The sequence below is a fragment of the Manis pentadactyla genome, chromosome 8 (assembly GCF_030020395.1).
Source record: "Manis pentadactyla isolate mManPen7 chromosome 8, mManPen7.hap1, whole genome shotgun sequence".
Taxonomy (NCBI): Eukaryota; Metazoa; Chordata; class Mammalia; order Pholidota; family Manidae; genus Manis; species Manis pentadactyla.
In genome coordinates this window covers 106,487,560-106,510,322 of record NC_080026.1, presented here as the reverse complement: position 1 = coordinate 106,510,322, position 22,763 = coordinate 106,487,560, and the positions used below count along the sequence as shown (strand labels likewise).

The 22,763-nt window shown below is 47.7% G+C and overlaps 1 protein-coding gene across 3 annotated transcripts in view; it reads left to right on the top strand.

Annotated features, from left to right (window-relative positions):
- SORBS1 (sorbin and SH3 domain containing 1) overlaps positions 1-22,763 on the top strand; it is a 233,980-nt gene that overhangs the window by 11,395 nt on the left and 199,822 nt on the right. The window contains exon 1 of one of the 3 annotated variants that reach the window (XM_057506129.1): positions 2,783-2,803. The exons of the other annotated variants lie outside the window; for them this stretch is intronic. The gene's annotated coding sequence lies outside the window, so the exon portion shown is untranslated. Of the gene's footprint in view, positions 1-2,782; positions 2,804-22,763 lie in introns of those variants that run through there. 3 annotated transcript variants of the gene reach the window in all.

The window sequence follows — 22,763 nt, the reverse complement described above, 5'->3', positions numbered from 1 at the left end:
AGAGAGGTCACTGATGAACTGAAGGCAGGTGTCTAGTAATGGTGGACCCAGGACCGACCTGTGAGGAGTGTGGAGTGCTTGTACCTTGACCTATGACTGGCTCTGCCAGTCTTATTTGCCTTTGGGCCGTGGCTTTCCATCATCACTGGTGATGTTCTAGCTCATCTGTAACAGAAATGGGTTCTTAAAAGGTCCTGGAATTGCCTGTTGGTGTATGTGTCAACTCGAAAACTCATTATTCATTTATATATTATAATGCTCTATGCATTGATTATTAATATCATTCCTGTAGGCCGACCTTTGAGCTTGGTTTCCCAGTATGAAGGGACCCTAGGACATACCTTTTGAAATCCCAACAATTTCTATTACTGCCTAGAATTTGTCTGGAACCTGGTAGCTGTGCATATGAACAGTTTGCTAGTCTGACGCGTAAATAGAGAATTCACTTGCAGATTGTTCTTCTCTGTGTAAAGTTTGTTTTTAGTTGGGGCAGGTCGAGTGTTGGGTGACCGTTTCCTGTGAGCTCAGCATCATGGTCAGAATGCAATTGCTTATGACAAACTGGCTGAGGAAAATGGCGACATATTTGTGGTATGTCAATGTTAGGGAGTCTCAAGGCTGCTGTAGTGAACTCTGCTGACTCTTCCATGCTTGGGCCTCCCTTTATAGAGAGTGCACACAGGAGGCTGGTGAGAGGAGACTGGGCAGGAGCCAGGAGCCAGGGAAGAGGTAAGAAAGGCCGGAACTGGAGTGGGAGACAGGAGGCACTGCCCCTGGGGCAGTTGGCGTGAGCATGGGCCAGGGGCCTGGATGGGGAGGCCAACGCCAAAGTAGGAACCTGAAGCAAGACTGAATGAGTAGAGGCTTTGGAGAAAGCAGAATCCCAACAGGGCAGGAAAGAGCAGCTGGAGAGAGCCTTGACTTGGAGAGCGGAGGGCCGAAGCAAGGTCTGATGGTGGCTGCTGAAGATCAGATTGCCGGGCCCACCCGCCTGGGCGAAGGCAATCTCAGGCCTTTCATGGCTATTTTGTGCTTGCTTTGTGGGGCCTTCTGTTGGACATGGTACACTAGTGAGACAGCCCTGGCAGGTGTGAGGGGCGAGGCCCCTCAGGACCCGGGAAATGGTAGTCATGCCTGAGCCCTGATAGATGCTGTGGCTTCTCTTCCCAACAGCTGCTTCGAGCGGCCCGCAGCCTGCCAGCCTGCCATACAGTCTGCGGTCTGGCTTTGTCTTAAAGTCATGGGCTATTTAATTACTTTACTGAAGCATCTTTGTGCATAATTTTGCCTCCCGGAGTCACAGGTGCTCCAGTAGAGGCGGGCTCATGGCTGCGCTTCCGGATTCCCCAGGCTCCCCCAGGGAACATACACCTGAGCAGCCAGGAAGTCTGGTGGACGCCCCGATGGCAGGGTGGGCCCTCCAAGGGCTGTCTGGCAGACTTGTGTTTGTTTTGCAATAAGTCCTTAATTCAGGGAGTATAGGGCATTCCTTGCCATTGTGGGCAAGGAAGAAACAGTGCTGTTAGAAGATGTAAAATATTTAAAACTTGCCTCAAAAAAAAAATTAAACTGCCTTGGAGCCTCTGACTGGTGGTGCTCATGGCAACATGCATGCTTCCCAGAAGTGTCTTCCTGGGGCTTTTGGACTCCTCGGAAGGGATGGGGGCCTCCCCTGAGAGAACTGCTGGGAGGCGGAGAGCCTGCCTGCCATGCTTGGCCCAGAGGCTGGGCAGTAGCAGGACTGCACTACACCTTCAGAGATTGGAAGTTATGGTCTGTTTTGCTAAATTGAGAAGAGAAAAGGGGAGGGGGAGAACTGCCACCTTTTAGGGCTTGTTTGTACATTTTGCTGTAGTAGCCTGCTGGTCCCTGGCACTCGCGCCCCTTCGTCCAGCCTCAGGACTTTGTGCGGTTTCTGTAGCCTGGAGTGCTGTCCCCCCTTCACCTGGTAGTTCTGTCCATCCCTCTGATGTCACCTGAAGTAGCTTCTTGGTGAAGCCTTTTCTAATCCTCTGGAGCAGGATAAGCCCTGCTGTTTGAGGCGCTCATGGTTCTGTGGTCTGGACAGAACATTCTTCACAGCGTATCTCAGCTGCTTTGTTGACACTTGTTTGGAGTATCATTGTCTCTCTGCCCATCCCACCAGTCTGCAGACTCCATGCTGACAGTGGCCAGGGCTGTTTCTCATCACCATTCCAGCCCCAGAAGGCTTAGATGTACCTATCCCCCAGGGGGGGCTAGCTGTCTGTGGAATAAATCAATTTATTAAGTTTTTGATTTTGTATAGGAGTCTGGGAATACTAGAAATGAAACACCCCTGCTGTCCTCATGTTCCTCGCCTAGAGCAGTGGGCAAGCTCTCAAGATATCCATTAAGGAGCGGGAAGGAAACGTTATCGGTTAACGTTCTGTTTACTCTTTAACTCAAATATAAGAAAGATGGAGCTTTCCTATTTATAGTAGTACAGATTTTATAATTAACTTACAAGTAAATATGCTCAAAGCTATTTTACTAATAGAAAGGCATGATCATCAAGTTTGACCTTTGAAGGGAGAGGGAGGCACATGAAAGAGTTTTTGTGCCAAAGTATGATAAGCACTAATTTAGAGCAAGTACAGGGTGTGGTGGGGGCCACCCAGGAGTGGGGCTGGAGGGTTGCGTTCCTGATAAAGGCGATGGACCAGCACGTGCAAAGGTAGGGTGCATTGGGAGAAGGGCAAATACTTTAATAAGGCTAGAGGAGGGCCTGCTAGATGCTTCTACTGGTATCAGAAGGGACTGAGAATTGGGAATACCAAAATGGGTAAGACTGTGCCCCTGCCTGCAGGAAGGACATAATCTGGTGGGGGAGAGAATTGTGCATATGTGCTTAGTAGGGAGACAGCACAGGGGGTACCTGGAATTCACAAGAGGGTGGATATTTTGGTTAGGAGGGATCAGGCCTGGTCATGCTTTGAACATCTACCACACTCAAGGTCACACGGCCCCCTCTCTTTATTGCAGAAGCGGAAAGGGAGAGGGCTGGAGACTGACTTCAAGCTTCTTTCAGAGCCCATTTCAGGTTTAGGCTTCTCTGTGCAGTTGTCCTTCATCTTCTCCTACCTGCTGAGATTTTTATTTCAATGATTTAGATGGGCTATATTCCCTGGGTCACAAAATTTGTATATGGACAAGGAAACAGCATATGGTATATATAAATATACACAGTTGCTGTGTTTACTGACCAGTGTGATCATACGCCTTCCTTTTCTTTCTTTGTTTTCAAGTTCCAGGGCTTGAGGTAATTATGTAATTCGAATCCACATAGAGTACTCTAGATAAGGTGTAATTAAAGAGGAAAGCCTAATTTTGGAAGAATGATAAGAGGTCATTTGACTCAGTCTGGGCCCACATCCAGTCTTGGAAGAACAGTAAGAGGTCACCTGGATATACAACGCTTGAGGCCACCTGGGAGCCCCGACTGGCCTGAGAATTAGACAGGTTCTGTTTTCACTCAGTTCACTGTGAAGCCATTCACTGAGCATGTCCTTGGCATAGGCTGTTGTAGAAGACCAAGCCATGAGTAAGGAAAAGAAGGTCAGGATTTCAGAGGGGACACTGGGGGCACATGGGCTTGAGGTGCTAAGGTGGAGAGATGAAGACTCCTGGGGGTGGGGGAGGATTCACAGAGCACTTGGCATTTACGATGTGCCTTGAAGGGCAGGGATGGTTTCAAGGATAAGGACAAGAACTTTCTGGCACATTAGAGGCATGCAGATAAAATTTGTGGAATGAATGCCGGGCCGAGGTTGAAAGCAGAAAGAACATGGCCAAACTGTTGGATGGGGTTTGGTGAGGAGGTAAAACTCATACAGTTCAGGCAGTACAGTGACAACAGTGGGCTTAGGCCCTCAGCTAAGCCCTCAGCTCTGTGGTGGTGAGTGTGTGCAGAGGATCAGATGGCTGTGGGCTGTCGTGGCAGGGGGAGGTATCTTGTGGAGGGGGCTTTGGACAGAGCCTGGGAGGACCAATAGGAAGAGAAAGACTTGCCAGAGGAGGGGAATGATATGGGAAAGGTCTAGAGAGGGAGCCGGGATGGCGTCATCCAGGAGAGATGGGAGGGGGCACGTGGGGGAGCAGGGCAAAACCGGGTGGGCTGGAGTGAAATTGGTTCTCGGGGTTGGGCATGCTGGGCAGGAGAGCTCTGATCCAGTGGGACAGAGAAGCCATGGCAGGTTGTGGAACAGGAGAAGATTGGCAATGAAAAGGTATATTGAGGGAAGAGGAATCTGGTGCTGGTGGGTAGAATGGGCTTCTGGGGAGTTCAGCCTGGGTTCCTTGTCTTGAGGTGATGGGGACCTGGTTTGGGAGTAGGCTTGGGAGGGTGGGGCCATCTGCAGTCCTTATCACTGAAAGGGTACTGGCCTTGGTGGTAGGATGAGAGAAATACGGCCAGGGGAGAGGCAGGTGTGACTGCAAGCTTCAGAGTCTGGAAAATGGTGACACCTGACACAGGATGGGGGCAGCTGGGAGAGAGGGTGTGGGCAGAGGCTTGGTGTGTCTAGAGCCCAGAGATCTGGGTTCTAATGTAGCCCTGCCTCCAAACCAGCTGAGGACCTGTGGCCAGTTTCTTCATCTCCTGAACCCCATTTATGGTCAGTAGGCATCTCTGCCTAGTAGTTCAAGTTCATCTGAGACAATAGAGTCCTTATAGTCCTAGGTCTCTGGCAAGGGGAAAGGTCTGGGCTGGAGATTTGGAGGCTATCCCATGGCGGGGAGAAAAAAAAATCACATAATTCTATTCCTTGTCTTCTTGGAGTGGGCAGGGAACATGGAGAAGGGCTCTGGGTGACCTGGTTGCACGAGGAGCTGTGGGGCAGAGGGTGCTGACCTGACTCAGGCTGCCCATCTCAGGGTGCTGTGAAACTCTGACAGAGTGAGTGTAGGAACCCTAAGCCTATACAGATGTTGAGGCCACTGCACCATTCTGGGGAAGGGCAGGGGAGGGCTCAGTCTTCCTGAATTCACAGAAAGGGAGTTCTACAGGCAGGGATCTGGTTGTTAATGAACTCCTTGCCCTCCCCTGCTCCCTTCCCTAAGCCAATCTTTGGGAAACTTAAGGCTTTGGACCTTTAGAAACCGAGTCCATGCAGAGAAGGCTTCCTGGCAGAGGAGGACTTAAACAGAACCTTAGGAGAGGAGGGAGGGAAGGACTTTCTAGAGGAGAATGATACAGAGTTATATTACAAAATTTAACACAGAGAGTCTAGAAAGGAAGGCATACATTTTTTGAATACGTAATTTGTGTATACCAGCTATGTTCTAGATGCTTTCATCACCTGTCTCGTAACCTTTACATCATTTGTACCTCTGTTATTATCCCATTTTACAGATAGGGCAACAGTATTAAAGAGTTGAACTGATTTGCTCAAGGTCTTAGTGGTAGCACAGGATTTTACTCAGATCTCTGACTCCAGTGGCAATAAATAACTTTTCTGTATTGTGCAAATATTCTATTCTTTTGGCTCTCAGGGGAATGTAGGAAAAAGAGAATAATTTGTCTTTGTGACCCTTACTCCCAGTTAAGCAGTTACTTAAACTGTGGATCCAGCTGCCATCCAACTGCAGCATTCTGTACAGCACAGTGTCCTGGAGAATAGTTGTGGGAGGCACGTAGAGCTCATCAGGGTCTAGGCCCTTCTTTTACAGATCAGGAAACTGAGGCCCACAAAGGAGAAGGGATATGCTGAGGTCAGGGGCACAATGGGGATGAGAACTAGAAGAGTCTGGAGGTGTTCAGACTTCTGTGACGCTTCTAAGGCCTCCCAGTGGAAAAGTTTGTTTTTAGACAACAATGGAAACCTTTGTCTGGAGTGTTGATCTGGGCAGGGTTGGATCTGAAAGTTCCCATGTGTGTGTGTGTGTTCTTTCCTTCACTTTAACGTCAGATGCCTTTGAACCAACAGGAAGGATTCCTTAAGACCAAAGGCATTTAACAGGTGGAAAGAGCCTAAGAAGAAAGGGGAAGATCAGAAGCCACAAAAATAGAAAACTAAATTCTAGACTTGGCTAAAAGAAATTTTCCGGGCCCATAAGTAATTGCTAATGTTTATTGAATACTCACTGGGCCAGGCGGTCTTTTATGTGTTGTTTTATGTAACAGCCATGGCCTCCCCATGAAGTAGGTACTGTTTTATTGTTCCCATTTTACAGCTGAAGAAACTGAGCCTCAAAGAGGCTAAGTGACCTACCTGAAGTCATAGAGTTAGTAAGACGTAGAGGCAGAACTCTAACCCAGCTCCCCTCAATCCAAAGCTCTGCCTTTAGCCCCTGAGCTGTTGTGCAGGAGCTCCTTGCGCTTGAGTGTTTGGAGATGTATAAAAGAGCACATTTAGGGAGGTCACCCTTTGGCAATGGTTCTCTGTTAAGGGCAATTTTATCCCTCTGGACATTTAGCATATCTAGAGGGTGCTGCCAGCATCACGTGGGTAGAGGCCAGTGTGCTCCTAAACATCTTACCGTACACAGGGCAGCCCCACAGCAAGGAGGAATCCCACCCAAAAGGTCAGTGTGCCGAGGCTGAGGAACTCTGCCCTTTCGGGACCTGAGCACAGGGCTAGTGGTAGCCATCTGGAAAGCCCATTTGAAGAACTCGAGTTGTTCCCTTACCTTCAGGGACTGAGTTGGGTCTTAATGAATGTTTGAAGTCTGGTCTCCTCACTCACTGACTGAGCCCTGAGGGGCCGGTGTGGCGGGTGGACGCCAGGGTCGCCCTGGGCTGCGGATGAGCCTCAGGTGAGAGGTAGGTGCGCCGGCCTGGGCTGCTGAGCACTGATTGGCTGTGGATGAAACAAGAACTCAGATCCAGTTGCCTAATTTTTTTCAATATGCCTTTATTATTGCTATGACTGCTCTCCGCCAGAGTTTGGCAAGCGCCATGTCTTGGGTGGTGTCTGCTGCTTGCCATACTCCTTTGTTACTAGTTACTATTTCATCTAACTCTAGTGTGCCCCGTGCTCCTCAGGGCAGAACACCAAACAAATTTGGGGAAGCTCAGGACCCTTGGCCTTCACTTGAGCTTCTCCGGGTGGCATTATGGGAGCACAGGAGTTCGCAGGGAGCAGCCCCCTCTCCTGGGGGCACTGCCTGGGCAGGCCTCAGGAGAGCACAGTTGCTCTTACTTCAGGCCCCTCTTCCAGGTCAGAAGGGAAAAGGTGTGTCTGTGCCCTTCTCTTGGGTGCTGTGCATCACCAGGTAAGATTCTTGCCCAGCAGGGGGCCCTCCCTGGCCAATTGCCGGCCCTGCCAACAGGAATGATCCCCCACTTCCTTTCCATCTCCTGAGCCCCGCCCTGAGGCCTCGTTCACGAAGCTCTGGCCGCACCAGCTACCAGGCTCACCTCCCTCCTCCAGACGCCCTCTTCTCCAGTGGCTCCTTTGGTCATTTATCCAGGCAGTAAACTCTCGTCTTCCTGTGTCGCCTTCTGACCTTCCTGGGGCTCAGAAACTAACCAGCTGTGTGAGTCAGCTTACTTGGATGAGTCACTTAACCTCTAGAGAAGCTGTATAAGGTTGAACCAGGTTGAGCAAGGCGATGTAGTTCCCTCCCAGTATCAGTGTTGAGGGAGAGTCACAGCTGGGTGTTTCTCTCTCTAAGGTCAGTAGAAACTCAGTTTCCCTTTGACACCATACAGATTCATGCAGGACTCAGAACTGGTTGTTAGCAAACTGTCTTTAGACCAAATAAGTAAGCTTCTTAAAATCATTTCTTTACTTATCAAATGTATGTGCAGTATTGGCTATAACCAAGGGTGAGACAGATTCAGCAGGGCGTGAGATGGGGTCTCTTAGGCTTTGCCTTCAAGGAGTTCACAGCCTTGTGTGGGGGTGGGTATGTCAAAACCATAACAGAGTAGACTTCCCAGTGTATCCTTCTGCCTATCCGTAGTATCAGTTATCACAATTGTACACACACCCACAGCCAAATTAAAATTCTGTAAGAGGTGGAAATTTTCCAGTGTTGTTCACTATGTGCCTAACACATAATGAGTAGTCAGCAAATACTTGTTGAATGAATGCAGTAAAGAATGGCACCATATAACTTGGGTTGTGAAGAAAGAGTAGGAGTTAGGCCTATGTAGATGGGGGAGGGGGAGAGGGACTGGCCAAGGATGGGCATCGGGGGAGGCAGGAGGAAGAGGAGGTGTGAGCAAATGCACAGGCATAGAAAGGCCCAGGGCATGCTGGGTAACTGGGTAATTGTGATCGGACCATGGATATGGTCAGGATCAAAAAGACTGACTGGAAAGGTGAGTTGGGGCCAGGTGGCAGAGAGTCTTGAATTCCAGCTTCGTTAAAGGGATTGGATTTATCCTACAGTAGAATGATTTCACCTTCCAGTTTCCCAGGGTGTCTTTGCCTGTCGTCCTAGTGTGGTTAGTGATAGTGCCCCCTTTCATTCTCAAGTGTTCCTGTTTGGATGATCGATTATATGGTCCTGCAGCCCCAAAGGCCGTGTGGAGCCTGCAGAGGGTCCGCAGTGGGCCATGGCCGGGCTGGCATGGGAAGGACAGCGCCTGCAGTGCTCGGTGGAGCCTGAGGCAGGAGGTAAGCCATGTCCTAGTCCAGGTAATGCAGGCCTGAGCCCGAGAAGTGGTAGTGGCATCTGAAGGGAGGAGATGGTTCCCGGAGACTGGAGGCCAAGGTGACACCAGCATGGCCCTGAAGGTGGCTCCAGAGCGTCTCTTCCGGAGGTGGACCAGCCTCAACTGCAGGCAGCCTGGATAAGCATTTTTCTATTGAAGTGATGACTGATAAGAAAAAAATCCATGTTGTGCCTGTTTCCTGAGCAATTAGAAGTCGGGGAAGCTTCTCCCCAGCCTCCAAAATGTTCTGGTGAAGCACACTGGTATTCATTTTCCTAAACCCTGGCATTGTTCTTGGAATTTAAAATAGGTTATGAATGTGCTTGATGTCAGAGAAGATAAATCTGTGAGGAGGACCATAGTCAATACATTTCCTTTTTAAGTAGAAACAATATAAAGAGCTTAATTCAGTCCGGAATCAATCTCACTTTGTTGCCATGATTGTGTAAAACCTGAACTGTTTTCTGTCTGTCTCACAGTGTTTATACTCCCTCCGAGTTCCCCATCTCAGATGGCCCCGCACGGAGTCACAGCCTTTTTAGGCCATGCACAGCTCTCTCCTCTCGGAGCTGTTCTCTTGCGCACAGCAGAAGGGTGGTGCTGTGAGTGGGGATTTCATTTGTTTCTAAGGGAGCCTTCGGAGGGCTGAGTGATGCCCCCGATGAGCTCCCTTTGTCTAAGAGAATTGGAAGACCAAATTCTTGGGCTTTTTTTCTTCTCATTAAAAAGATTGTTACATTTAAGAATATTTGGTACATACACATGCTTCAGAAGTCAAAACACTGTGAAAAGGTAGGCATTAAGAATCTTCATTCTCATTCTCCCGTGGTGTCCACGTTACTCCGTCCTCAACCTGGCCCTCATTAGTTGGACTGATTGTACATTCTGGTTTGCCCACGACAGTCCTGGCTTGTGTTCTTTGTCCCAGGGCATGATCAGTAACACCCTCTTTTATTTTCAAAAGTGAGAAAAGGTGTCCCAGTTTAGGTGATAAATAATATATTCCTCCACAGATAGGTAATCACTTTTATTAGTTTCTTACATATCCTTCCAATATTTCTCCAGGCAGATAACTTATGTAAGTGGGGGTGACTAAGTGACTTTGCCTTTGTTGCTTAACATTATCTCCTGGAAACATCATATCGGTGGAAGTGGACTGTTGTCATTCTGCTGAACTATATCTCTGGTAGTAGTGTTTGTAGAGACTGGTAGGCAGTTGTTGTTCCCTCGATTTAATAATTTACCTCCCATTTAGAAGCTGCTTCTGTTTACAGAGGGAGAAACAAAAGGCTGTGGGAAATGAAGCCAGCTTCCTTCACTTAGGAGAGCCAGTTTGGTAGTAAACTCATCCAGGAAGCATTTATTAGGCGCCATCGTTCTGCCTAAGATGGTGCTGGGCACTTTAGATGAGGTGGGTCCCGCCTTCATCTCCACTTGTCTGAGTGCCTCAAAATCCAGCTCAGATGCCGCTGCCCTTCAGGAAGCCTTCCCTGATTCCCTTTCCCTGGCCACAATTCTTCGGCATCCCATCCATCGACTCACACATCCATTGTCCACCCAGCCTTCTGTGTATCCATTTCAGCAACCAGCGTTCACCGGTGGAGTCTTCCTTGTGCCAGGACCTGTGACGAGGTAGAGATGATGAGCACCTTGCTGTAGGGGGCAGAGAGGGGCAGGTGAGTGAGCGGGCAGGCCCAGTGCAGTGCAGGCCGCCGTGACAGTGTCGCGAGTGGGTTGTGGAGGAAGCCCAGATCAGAGGTGCCCAAGTGCTGCTGTGCTTGGCAGAGTCGGCAGCTTTACTGAAGACACTTCCTCTAATGGGACTTGCGTCTCTCTTGAAGTACTTACCTTCCCATCACTGTTAAGCTGACACCCTTCTTGTGGTCCTCAGCTCTGGCCCCTTCCCCTGCCAAGGCACGTAGGTAGTGCTCTGCATTTATTGCCACTCAAATATTTATTGAATGGGAAAAAAAGTCCAAATTAAGTAAATAGACCAAGCCTTAAGGATCTTAACATCAGAAAGAGCAGGTGAGATGTTCTCTGCTGCCCTTGGCTTTCATGGTTTGTCTAGGGGCAACTGGTACCCTTGGAGACCCCTCTAAGTTGGTGCCTGCCCTCCCCTCAGTCTCCCTTTTCAGGCTAAGCAGCTCTGTTCCCTGCCTCCATCCATGACCGTTGTCACGGCCAGAAGCCTCCTGACTCTAACTAATGCTGGAAAGAAGAAGTTGTGGGAACGGGAACCCCAAGACTCATCCCTCTCTGGCCTTGGTTTCTCCCTTAGAATGAGGTGGGTGGAGTGCATCCCCTCAGGACACCGTAACTCTGACAATTCAAGAACAATGATTTTGGGAGTCAGCCTGGTGGCTCAGACTGCTCCTTTTATCTTATTCTAATAAATCCAGCTTCCCTTGCAGTTTCCTGGTGCCACAGGGGGTGATCTGTCCAGGAGAAGAAATAGCCAGGCCAGGAAAATGACCTTTTAATAAAGTTGAAAGGGCCACTGGGGACGGCCAGACGTGTGGCCTCCAGCCACTGTGCTGCGCGCTGCGGTCAGCCCTGAGGAGGCTCCAGGTGGCGCCTCTAGCTACAGCTGCTGAGGGAACCAGCAGCAGGCTTGTCGTGGAAGAGGGTTTTGGCTGAACGTTAGCAGACATTTTCCTGAAACTTCATAGCAGCTTTTTGTCAGAAGAGGCGAGATTTGTTTGACAGCTCACGCTCTGCTCTCTTGCCTTCATCCATCCTTTCTGCATAGCTTTTCACAGGATGCAGGAAGGTGGGATGGTGTTACCCTGGTAAGTGCATTTTGGAGGGATGCTGTGAGCATTGGCTGTGTGCCCAGCACTGCACTGGGCGTCTTCACATTCCATGAGAGCCCACCGTGCTCCTTGAACTTTGAGGAGCATTAGAATCATCACGGTGTACTTGTTAAAAATGCAAACTTCTCCCTGGTGGGACCCAAGTATCTGTATTTTTAACATGTTCTGTAGTTTATGCAGGTTATTATCCAGATATTTTCAGCTGCAATAACAAGGTTCAACTCAGATCGGCTAACAGTTGCAAAACTCAAGCTCTCAAACAGGAGTGGTGCATTGGACAACTTCCAAGACCCCTGTTCATGTGGGCTGCAGCGTGAACCATGCCCCTGTCGTCGTGCAGTCTTTTGAGTCTGAATTCAAGGTGGGGCAGGCCTTGGATTGATTGTTCCAGTGGCTCAGTAATTCAAGGCCCCAGATTCTTTCCATCTCTGCCATTCTGGTGTTAGCTGCATCTGCAGGCTGGGAATCAGACCGTGGAAGCATTTCCACACATCTTAAGACACAACTGCATCCAGAGGGAGAAGAGGGGTAGAGACGGACATCTGGCTCACTCTCACTGCCAGGAAGCTTCCTGAGGCACTAGGCCCTCTCTTGATTCTTCATTGGCTGGAGTGGGTCATATGTCCACCCTGAGCCACACTGTGAGGAAGACGATCACCCTCTGGAGTCACATGGCGATGCAGGTACCAAAAAATGGTGGCACTGTAAGGAAAGGGGCAGGGACTAGGGGCTGGGAGGGCCACCGCCCAGGCCCAGCACACAGGTGGTGTGTGGACCGCATGCCAAGAAACACTGCCTCACGTCATCCTGAACAGTCGGGGGTGTTGGTGAGGTTATCTCTGTCGTGCAGATGAGGAAATGAGACTCGTTGAGCTTCAGTGACTTGCAGATAACATGCCTGTAGGTTGTGGGGGTTGGGAAGGAGGGAACTGGGGTATTTGAGAGGCCTTTTTTTTTTTTTTAGCAGTTTTAGAGTAATTATCCTTTTTAAAATTACAGTTATTTTTACCTGCCTGAGGTGTCAAAGCAGTCCCCTTCATTTCTGATTTCGGATTTTTCCTCCATGACTGCAATTATTCATGGCAGGAGGCCATCCTCTGTGTTTCCTATGGGAAGAATTCTCAGGGAAGGAGAAACAATGTGTTGTGCTCTCCATCTCCATATTGGCTGCACACGAAAGCAGTTGAAATAATATCAGCTCCCGTTTTGGGGGCTCCCCATGTCAGCTTCTGTGCTGGGTGTATACTGCATACATCGTCTTAAATCCTGGCAAGCACCTATTAAGTCAGATTTTATTATCTGTATTTTATGGCTGGGGAAACAGTCTCAGAAGGAAGCTCCCTGTGGTGGCAGCGAGCGCAGTGCAAGGGAGCCGGGCCGGTTGCTGCCGCTTCCGACTCCACACTGAGGCTTAACAGCAGCTGCCAGCCTCTGTTTGTCCTGAAGGAAGGTTCCCAGAGGTTTTAGTGTCAAAGTTCCAAAGCAGCCGAGTCTTTCCTATGGAAATAATTCTCAGGGCACTAGGAAAAATATCGTGAATATAATAAACACAAGAAAGAAACAGGAAATCTGTGATTTGTTACAAAGCAGCTAAAATATGACTAGAAAAAACTCTCACAGAAGCCTAAAGGTTTGTTGGATTTGAAAATGGAAGGCCCCGTTTGAGAGAGTAGAAAAACCACACCGGGGCCAGGAGACAACCGATAAATGGTGGGCAGTGTGGCAGCAATGAGTGCTCGGTGAAGAATCTGAAAGCCTTGCTTTCCCCCAGTTCTTTGAACTTGGGCAACTGAGTTTTGTGACCTTGGGCAACTCACAGCCTTTCAGAGCAGCATCCACATGTATAAAATGGGGTCCTGGCTGGTAGCTCAGTGGGCAGAAGGAGCAGAGAGGTAAAGGGTGGAGCAAGCCTTGCCAGCCAGCTGTACAGGGCTTTGCAAAGGTGAGGGAGCATCAAGGCATAAGTCACAGAGTTGACACCTCAGTTTTAAAACTCAGTTCAGCTCCACCTGGTAGTGAGCAGTTAGTTGCCTAGCAGAGGTGTGTCGGGGCTGGCAGAGGGCAGATACATGTTTGACTTCAGCCTCATCTTAAGGAGAAGTCAGCTTTGAGAAGCCCCTTTTAACTCTGACTGTTTGGAGTTCCTCCTTTGGCATTTTGCCTGGCCTGTGCCTCGGGGCGTATTGTCCACAGATGCCTAGAGGGAGATAACAGTAGTACAGAGTGGGCAGAGAGAAGTGCCCCGTGCTCAGTACAGAAGGTACCATGGCTGCTGTGGGAGAACCCTGGGGACTCAGGCAGCTCTGGGAGGATGGAGCTGACAGTGTGTGTTAAGGGATGGACCACGGCTGTGTGTGTGTGTGTGTGTGTGTGTGTGTAGGCACTGACAGGTGAGACCCTTTTCAAGCACAGCCAGCACACTCTGATTCATGGTGGCACTGGAGAGATGGCGGCTTAACTTTTCAAATATGAACAGAGGAAATAATAGGGATTGTTTTTTCCCCAGTGAACCACATCTGCAACATTGTAGGGTTTTGAGCCTGTAGCAAAATGCTTAAGATTAGTTTCTCCTTTCTATCTTTCCTTCCCTCTTCCCATTTAAGGACCACCTTCTGTTTCTGAATGAAAAGCTGAGCTGGGTGCTGAGGTTTCAAAGACCAAAATCATTGTCCTTGAGGAGGAGTCTAGAGGTAAATAGGACCATTACAAAGCTGTGTAATAGTACTAACAGGTAGGTACATGGTCCTCAGGGAGAGGTAGGAGGGACAGTTATTTCTCAGAGGAAGTGACACCTGAGCTGGGGCTCAAGGCCCAGAGGGGAATGTGCCAGGTCGACCAGCCTCTTGGAAGGGATTCTAGGCAGAGGGTGGTAATAGCTTTCATCTGACAATAAAAAAGTTTGTGAAAGCCTGCTGTGTGATAGTAGTGATGCAGAGATGGAAGGAACCTAGGCCCTGCCCTGCAGGTGCTTATAGTCAGAGGTGAATAGCAAATGACAGTGCAGGTGACAGTGTGACTGGAGTGTGGACAGAGTCCCACGAAAACATGGGGGCCCTTCTTTACTCAATTACTGATATTTGCTTGTCATGGGCCCTGTTTGCAGGTCTTTGATTGCTGAGAGGCTCTGTTTAAGAAGCTAGCTTGCTGTCTGTTGCCCTCAGGGTTGACCTGAACCCTTCAACAATATGGGCTATACTGCAAGGCATTTATTTAGGAAGTTGCGGTTGGGCAAGGCAAGGCACCTCACCTCTCTGGATTTCGTTTTTCTCACTTATGGAAAAAAAGGCTGTTGGACCAGGTCAGTCTTTCTCAAACAGTGGTGTAGGGCCTACCTTAGAACAGCATGGGGTTTTGCTGACATATTGTCTTGCCAGTCCGTTTCAGCCCCGGGCAAGTTCAGTATGGATTCAATGTGACCAAAGAAATGACAGTAGAACATTCTTGGGGTGAAAGGGTTATGCCCAACTTTATTCCCACGGTGGCAGGTCAATCATTAAAATTTCGTTCACTCAGAGCGAGTCTGCATGCAGCAAGCTGAGCCCCTCTGCCTCCACAGCCGTCCTCTGGGCCCCTCTGCCCGCACAGCTGTCCTCTGTGCCCCTCTGCCCGCACAGCCGTTCTCTGGGCCCCTCTGCCTGCACAGCCGTCCTCTGGGCCTCTCTGCCCGCACAGCCATCTTGCACAGCCATCCTCTGGGCCTCTGTCCTCAGCACTGCCACCACTCCAGCCTCTGCTCTGCTCTCCTGCAGCTGTGCCACCGTGTCGTCCAGAGCACTGGGCGGAGCTCTTTATATAGAGTCAATAGCAATGTATTGCCCACATGTGTCTAGTGAGCTGGCCAACCAGGGCCAGGTGAGAATCCTGGCCACACAAACTTTCATTTTATCCACACATATGGAGCCCCTCTGGGGTAGTAGTATTTCCTCCAATTCCTACAGCCAGAGGCTTGGGAGCAGGGCCCAGGATTCTGCATTTACTAGGCACTCCTGTTAATTCCTAGACATCTTAGAGTTGGCTACATGGGCTACATGATTCCAGCCTCTTTTCCTTTCAGCCCTAATCTCCTCAGACATATATATATATATGTCCACAGGAACTGGAAAAATAAAATGTTACCTTTCTTGATGTTTTATCCTTGCAGTGATGCCTTCAGCATACTGCTCCATAGTGTAGGCGTCCTGAACCTTGACTGGGTGTGCTTGTGAGCAGAACATTCCGCAGGCCGGTTTTGATATTCCTTAAGGAGGAAGGGCCTTGTTAACATGCACCTGAATGTGACTGTCAGAATCTGTATGAGCTGAGTCATTGCAATAAACACACACCTCAGCTTTTTCATCTCTGGCTTTGCGGCGTTTGCCGGCTTCCCTTTTCTGAGTCATTCTCCCTTGGCCTCCTGCATCCTGATGAGCTCATTTGCATTATCTAACAGGGAGCCAAAAGTTCCATCTTTGACAAATAGCATCTCGGCTTTGGTTCCCCTCTGATCATCTTCGTGAGGTTATTAAGGGAGGTTCACAGTGTTTTAATAGCTGATACTGTGTCTGAAAACACAGGTTTTAGTGTTCCCAATAAGTGAGTAAGGGCTGTATATAGTTGCCTGGGAGCCTCCCTGGTTTCTTCTCTTCCTTGGAAATCTCCCAAGAGCCGTGGTACCCACAGTGCTGGTGACTTTGACAAGCTGTTGCCTCAGACCTGCTCTCAACTGGGCTCCTTCCTAATATTCAGGTGTGAACGCATTTGTCTTGGTTAAGGGCTGGACCAGGCATTTTGCTGTATTCTGGCCCATCGTGAAGATGAAATCTTGGCCTCTGTATCTTAAAATTGAAGGTGTTTCTTCTGGATCTTGGTTCACTTCTGGTTCTGTTATTCTGCACTGTGGTTTTCCTTATTGAAATAAATCTGCCAATACAGACTTCTACACTAGTCAATTCTGATGAACCCTTAGATGTTACCCAGGTGAGAGAACTCCAAAGCTATCTTTAAACAGTGAAACTGGTGGATGGAGATCTGTGCCCATGAAGGCAGGGCTGGCGTGACTTCCATGGTCCTCAAGGCTCTTGTAAATTCTCTGCCTATGGTGGGTGCCCAATATGTAGCTGCTGAAAGACTGGATGTTTAAAAATGATAGACCAGTAAGTAAATTGGAAAAGGCATGGAATTCAGAGGCTGGATCAGTACAATTTTGAATTTGCCCTTGGTTCTTCCTTCAGTTTAATTTTCTTGGAAATATCCATTAGGTGCAGGATTAGCTGCAGTGCAGAATGGCAGAGAGGAGAACAGGTAGATGTGGTATGCATTTTAAGTACTAGGGTGCATATGTTAGGTGTTTATTATTTGCCAGTCATTTTGCTGGACAGTCTCAGAGACTGATTGACAAAACCCTTCATTTTGTATCCAGGGAAACTGAGTCGCAGCAGTGCAGTAATTAGTCTAAATTTGCGTAGTGAAGCTGTTGGCAGGCTTGTTGACCAATAGTCAAGACGAATTTAGAGAGTATGTCCTTTCTGTTGGAATATACACTTAAAATTCAGCTTTGCAAAGCTGCTAGAGGTGAAGAAAGTAGCCTTGGAGTACATAGCTGGTTAGTGACATTTCTGTCACTGGCTGTTGGCTTTTGCTGGTGTCTCTCTAAGGACAGGGAGCTCATTGTTCACTGAGACAGTTCATTTTATTTTTGAACGCTTCTAATTATGTATTGGAATTCTTTAATATGAGCTATCACCTTGTTTTACCATTTTCTCCTTTAGGACCCATGTCTCACTATATTTTCACATCATGATTCATTCATTCAGGCATATGTGTTGAGCACCAGCTAGGTTTTGGGTTTGGGAGAAATAAGAGTAAACAAGATAGACACGGCTCTTGCCTCCTGGAACGTGGAGTCTGGTGTTAGTGTAATGGTGGGAGTAGAGACCAGAAGACCTGAGTACAAGCCAAAGAAATTTACTTAAAAAAGAAAAAAATGATTTGGACCACTTGCAACCTGTGTGAACTTGGCTAAGACACTTGAGTATCTGTTTTCACTTTAACAGAGGACATCATCCTGTTAGACCTCGCAAAGCAGTGTAAGTCCACTGGGGTGATGTACGTCATAAAAGTTTATTGCTTTATGTCAGTAAGAGGGGTAGTAGCTCTTGCTTCTAGAGGAGCATTTCTCAAAAGTGTGGACCCTGGGCCAGCATCATCAGTGTCACCTGGGTACCTGCTGGAACTGCAGCTCAGCATCACCCCAGACCTGCTGACTCAGGAGCTCGGGCTAGAACCTGAAAATGGTTTCACAAGGGCTCCAGGCGATTCTGAGGGCTGCTCTAGTTGGAGAATTACTGCTGCAAGCAAGAGCAGTTGTCAGCCTTGACTGCATAGTGGAGGCACCTGAGACAGCAGGGCTTTTAAACCTGTGCCTGCTGGGCCCTGGCAGTTTAGATCAGAATGTGCAGCCGGGGCTAGGGGACCATGGTGGGAGGGTGAGGAGCATGGACTGTGGAGCTGCCTGGTTTGGTTTGAGTTCCGGCTCTGCACCCTGACATCTCTGTGGCTTTTGGCCAGAGGACGCTGGCCTTATCTCCTTATCTGCATAGTGAGGATGAAAATGATCATCCCTCAGGACTGTCATAACAGGCAGATGAGTGTAAGTCCCCCAGGATGCGTCCGGCTCACGGTAAGTGAATGAGGACTGAACGTCCATGGTAGCTCTGGGTTTTCTGTTGACACCTGTGCAGCCACAGGGAAGAATGAGGCTGCTACTCACATCCTGGTGTGAGACTCAATAGGGTCTATTTTTTAAGTGAAAAAAAGCAGAATGTGGAACCGCATATGTGGTGTGTTAACCATCTGTGCAAAATAAAGGAGAAGACAGTATGTTTATCTGCTTGTGTCTGCATACCGTACCTGTGGAAGGGTGCAAAAGAAATGGTACTGTTGTTTGCCTCTGAGGAGACAGGATGGAGTAAGGACTTTTACCTGTAAATGGTTGGGTGCTTTTTACATCCTGTGATGGTAACCATTAAAAAAATTTCATTTAAAAATGTGTGACACTCTGAGCTGAATCTGCTACCTATGGCCTGCTGTAAGGTACAGTGGGAATATTACCATTTTTCTGGGATTAAACATTGTTGTACTTCTGATGCTGTTTAAGACTGTGTCACTCTGGCACTGGGCTTGGGTGAGCCTTGTTGCCAGCTATGGCGCCCAGCTCTGTTGCATGTGAATGGTGGTCAGGGCAGGTTTCAAGGCCTAGAGGAAGTTAAAACTATCCCCAGCCTTTACTTGCATGACCAGCATTGTGTTTGGCCTAGGAGGCTTGGCTGTCTGGATCGCTTGCACCTTGGTTCTGTCACCTGCAGCATTAGCCATCCTTCCCAGTTTTGTGCCATCTGGGGCTTTGATGAGCCTGCCTCCCGGGTCTGTCTAGTCAAGCCATTGTTAAGAAGACAATGGACAGGGTGTGGCCAAGAATTGAACAGCATGTCACGCTGTCAGTAACCCTTCCCTGGCTTGTCATCAAGCCATGATGACACCAGCCTATGCATTTACTCACCACATGCTGACTGTGTACCTGTTATTTGCCAGGCACTATGCTAGTGCTGAGGGTGCACAGAGGATAAGGCATCCTTCCTGCCTGAGAAGAGATAATAGTCATCTGCTGTAGAGGTTGGAGAACTCTTTCTTTAAAGAACCAGATAGTAAATATTCTCAGCTTTGTGGGCCTTACAGTCACTGTTGCAAATACTCAACTCTGCCCTTGTAGCACCAAAACTTGGCCATAGACAAGGTGTAAATGAATAACATGACTGTCCCAGTAAAATGGTACAGAAACAGCTAGTGGGCTGGATTTGGCATACGGGCCATAGTGTGCTGACCCTGATCTAGTAGGGAGACAGACCAGTAGCTCAGTCAGGTTTAATAAGTGCTATGAGTGGGGTTTGTACCAAGTAAAGTGATGACCCAAGGGGAGAGAGCAAAGCATGTTCTGTGGGGGTGGTTGTTACTGGCTAGTAGTTAAACACTAACTAGTACAAGCTGCTTGACTACCTCAGCACTTTATCTACAAGTGAATCATGGGAGTCTTTAGATGCTTTGCTGAAGTCAAGATACATTCTCTCTGTCGCATTTCACTTGGTCTGCCAACTTGACAATCCTAGCAAGAAAAGACTGGCTGCATTTTGCCATGACTTGGTCGTCATGTGCCCACACTGCCTTTCCCCAGTGTTCACATTCTTTTCTAAATGTCCCCAAACCATTAGCTTGATAATTTTGCCAGCAGCCGTTAACTGGTTTGTAATTTACCAGGGCTTATGTATTTGTAGATGTCGGGATTGTCCACTTTCCTACTTTAAAAAAATCAGGACATTTGCCCATGTCTCATGCTGTCAGACCTCTTTCTCCTTTGTGTGATTTTTGAAGGTGATCAGTTATAGTTCTAAGAAGCTTTTATGGTTATTTAAATATATAGGCAAGAAATTATATGTTATCTAAAAATCTGGAACCACATCAAACAGTGGAAGGAATGCTGAAACCAATCAGTCATGGCACACCACTCCAACTCGGCCCCTGTTAACATTTTGGTGTCATTTCTCCCTACTCTGTGAAACATACTCAAAGCTTGTAGTCAGACCATTTTGGAAGGGCTGTGGTTTATATGCGAAGCCTGATATATAAGCTAATTAGTGAAGTTTGAGAGGAGCATGATTCAAGTGTATTTAGAGGATAGTGGAAGCAGAGAGGAGAAAGGGGTCAGTTTCATCTGGGCAAGGGGTGTCTAGGAAAGGCTCCATAGAACAGGTAGGTGGCTCTTGATAATCAAACAGGAGTTAGGGGTACAGGGAACAGAATTGCATATAAGCTATACTCAAAACCATGTGCTAAATGTATATAAAAAAACTGTAAGGAAAAGTCCCCAAATACTACTGTGGTAGGCATGCTGGTGAGTGTGGTTTCATTTTTTCTGGTTTTCCGAGTGGGAGCATTGCCTCTTGTTGGCATTTTTTGTAACATTGCAGATGTGCTCCCCGTCCAGTGACTCAGGGTTGCAGAGTTTGGCTGTAGGCCTGTTGTAGGGTCAGAGGGCCAGGGGCTTGGAACCAGGCTGTAAACGCTCCTTCACCCTGTCATTTCCATCAGTGGTACCTGAGGTTGAAGTAGAGATGCTGATAATGATCTGATAGCCCAGATCCCTGGAAGTAATTTAGTTAGTATTAGCTTTGAAATCTGAAAGTTCTAGACAAATCTTCATTGTAACTTGACTACAACAATACAGATTGCTTCTATGCAAGCCAGCCTGATCATCTCAGACCTTGTGTCTCTGTACTGGTCTTTTATGTAGCAAGAGACTTACTTTCAAAATGTTCAAGTGCAAAAGTTTGAAATATGGTTTAGGAGGTAAATGACATTACTGGGGGCATAGGAATGTTTTTCCATTCCCCCTTCCCTCACTTCAAAATCCTGAAAACAGATAGGGATGTGGGATGTACTGCCATGGACTATGATATTTCTGGCACATAATTTCCCCTCTTCAGCATTCATTTCTGCTGGCCATAGCCATACACGGAACAGAGGGGCACCCAGAACTGGGGGGTGTCTTGCCACGAGTGCCATAGACATTCTGAGTCCTATCTGATTCCTCTCTCCACCACTAGGGAGAGGAGAAGAGTTATCAGGCTGTCCTGGGTCCAGATTTTGACTTTGCCTCTTATTTGCTGTGTTACTGCGAAGGTCTTTAAATTGGGTTGATAAAATTGACCTCAGCAGTTGTAAGGATTGAGCCAAGTGAAGTTATATCTGAGCACCGGGCTGAGGCTTAACCTGCGAACAGGTGCTCAGTACTTCGTGATTGCTCTTATTCATCATTACTATTGGAATGAGTGTTGGAGCCATGTGTATGTTATATGTGGTCGTGCAGAAAGAACTCTGGCCCTGCATTCATTATTAGTACTTTGGGCCCATGGTTAATATTGACAGGAAGTTGGTGCAGTATGGGGTGCTGGGGGCAGTTGTGGTCCAGCAACAAAATACCATTTGGTGAAATTTCACTTCAGAGATCGTTTTTCACAAAGAGACTTTCTACAGGACCTGCCAAGCGTGGTCTTCGTGAAATGTCAGGCCCTGCATACAGGTGCAGTGCCCTGGTGAAGGCTGTGTCACAGTGGGAAACATGTCCATGTTAAGGGCGCAAGAAGTATTTGTTGATTAGAAAAACAAAAGGATAATAATCAGCAACAGGAAGAAGGAAAGGGAGGAGAGGAGGCCCCTCTGTGTTGGGTCTTGCGACTGTGGAAAAGCTTTGTCTCTAATAACTGCATGGGGACCTGACTGAGCTTTAGAGGGCCTGGCAAACTTGTCCTCTTGAAGTCAGTCATGTGACTTCATATTTGTTCCGGGACAGCCTCAGCCTTCGCTTTACCACTCTGAAGTCCGGCTGAATCCCACATTAACTCATTGGTGACCAGAAATGAGAGAATATTGAAGGAAGTTCTATATCAGGGGGGCCTCAGTGGCGGGAAGATTGGCTCAGAAGTCACAGAGTCTCAGAAGGATGATGAAAGACTTACCCAGTCTACATTTGGCCTTTTAAGATGAAAAAATCGTCTCTATTTAGGACTGACATATTCCTCAGTTACGTGGAGCACTGAGCTCTGTGTGTGCTGGTCACCTCTGCCAGCTGTTAAATACCAGCTGTATCTGAAGGCCTGCTTTGACCTTCCATCCTTTTTCTCCATTTTTTACCTGAAATAAAATGGAACGGAAGGTCTGTTTGGGGACTGAGAAGATGAGGGGTCAGGCAAATGTGGGACCTTATCTCTGAGGTCTGGCATGCAATATGTATTTAATAAACACTCTTTTGTCCCGTTGTCCAGGACAGGACCCATCTGTGGTAATTATGTTCAATTCAGGGCACAGTTACAACTGGAACCATCCTTTGTACTTGTGTCTTTTTAATATCTGAACAGTAGAGATGGTATTTAGAGTACTCAGTTTAATATATAAAAACCACTTTTATCTTTTCGTACAAATGTCCATTTTAACACATTTTAAAGAGAATGAAAATGTGTTGGTCTTGGTTTAACTGCTCATACCCTTTACCCTAATTTGTAGAACTAGAGCTTTAGATCTGATAGATTAGATCTATTCTCAGTCTTACTGCAGGCTCTTAAACCGCCCATCATTTATTACAAAATCCTGGTAGTTTTTTTTTTCTTATGTCCTTTCAAGTATGTAAACATGATGCTTCCTTTATTTTTAAATAACTAAAAATAAACCTTTAGAAAATAAAAATTTTATCATTTAATTGGAAAGGATTTGTGTAAGTGTATTTAGGCATTTGGGAG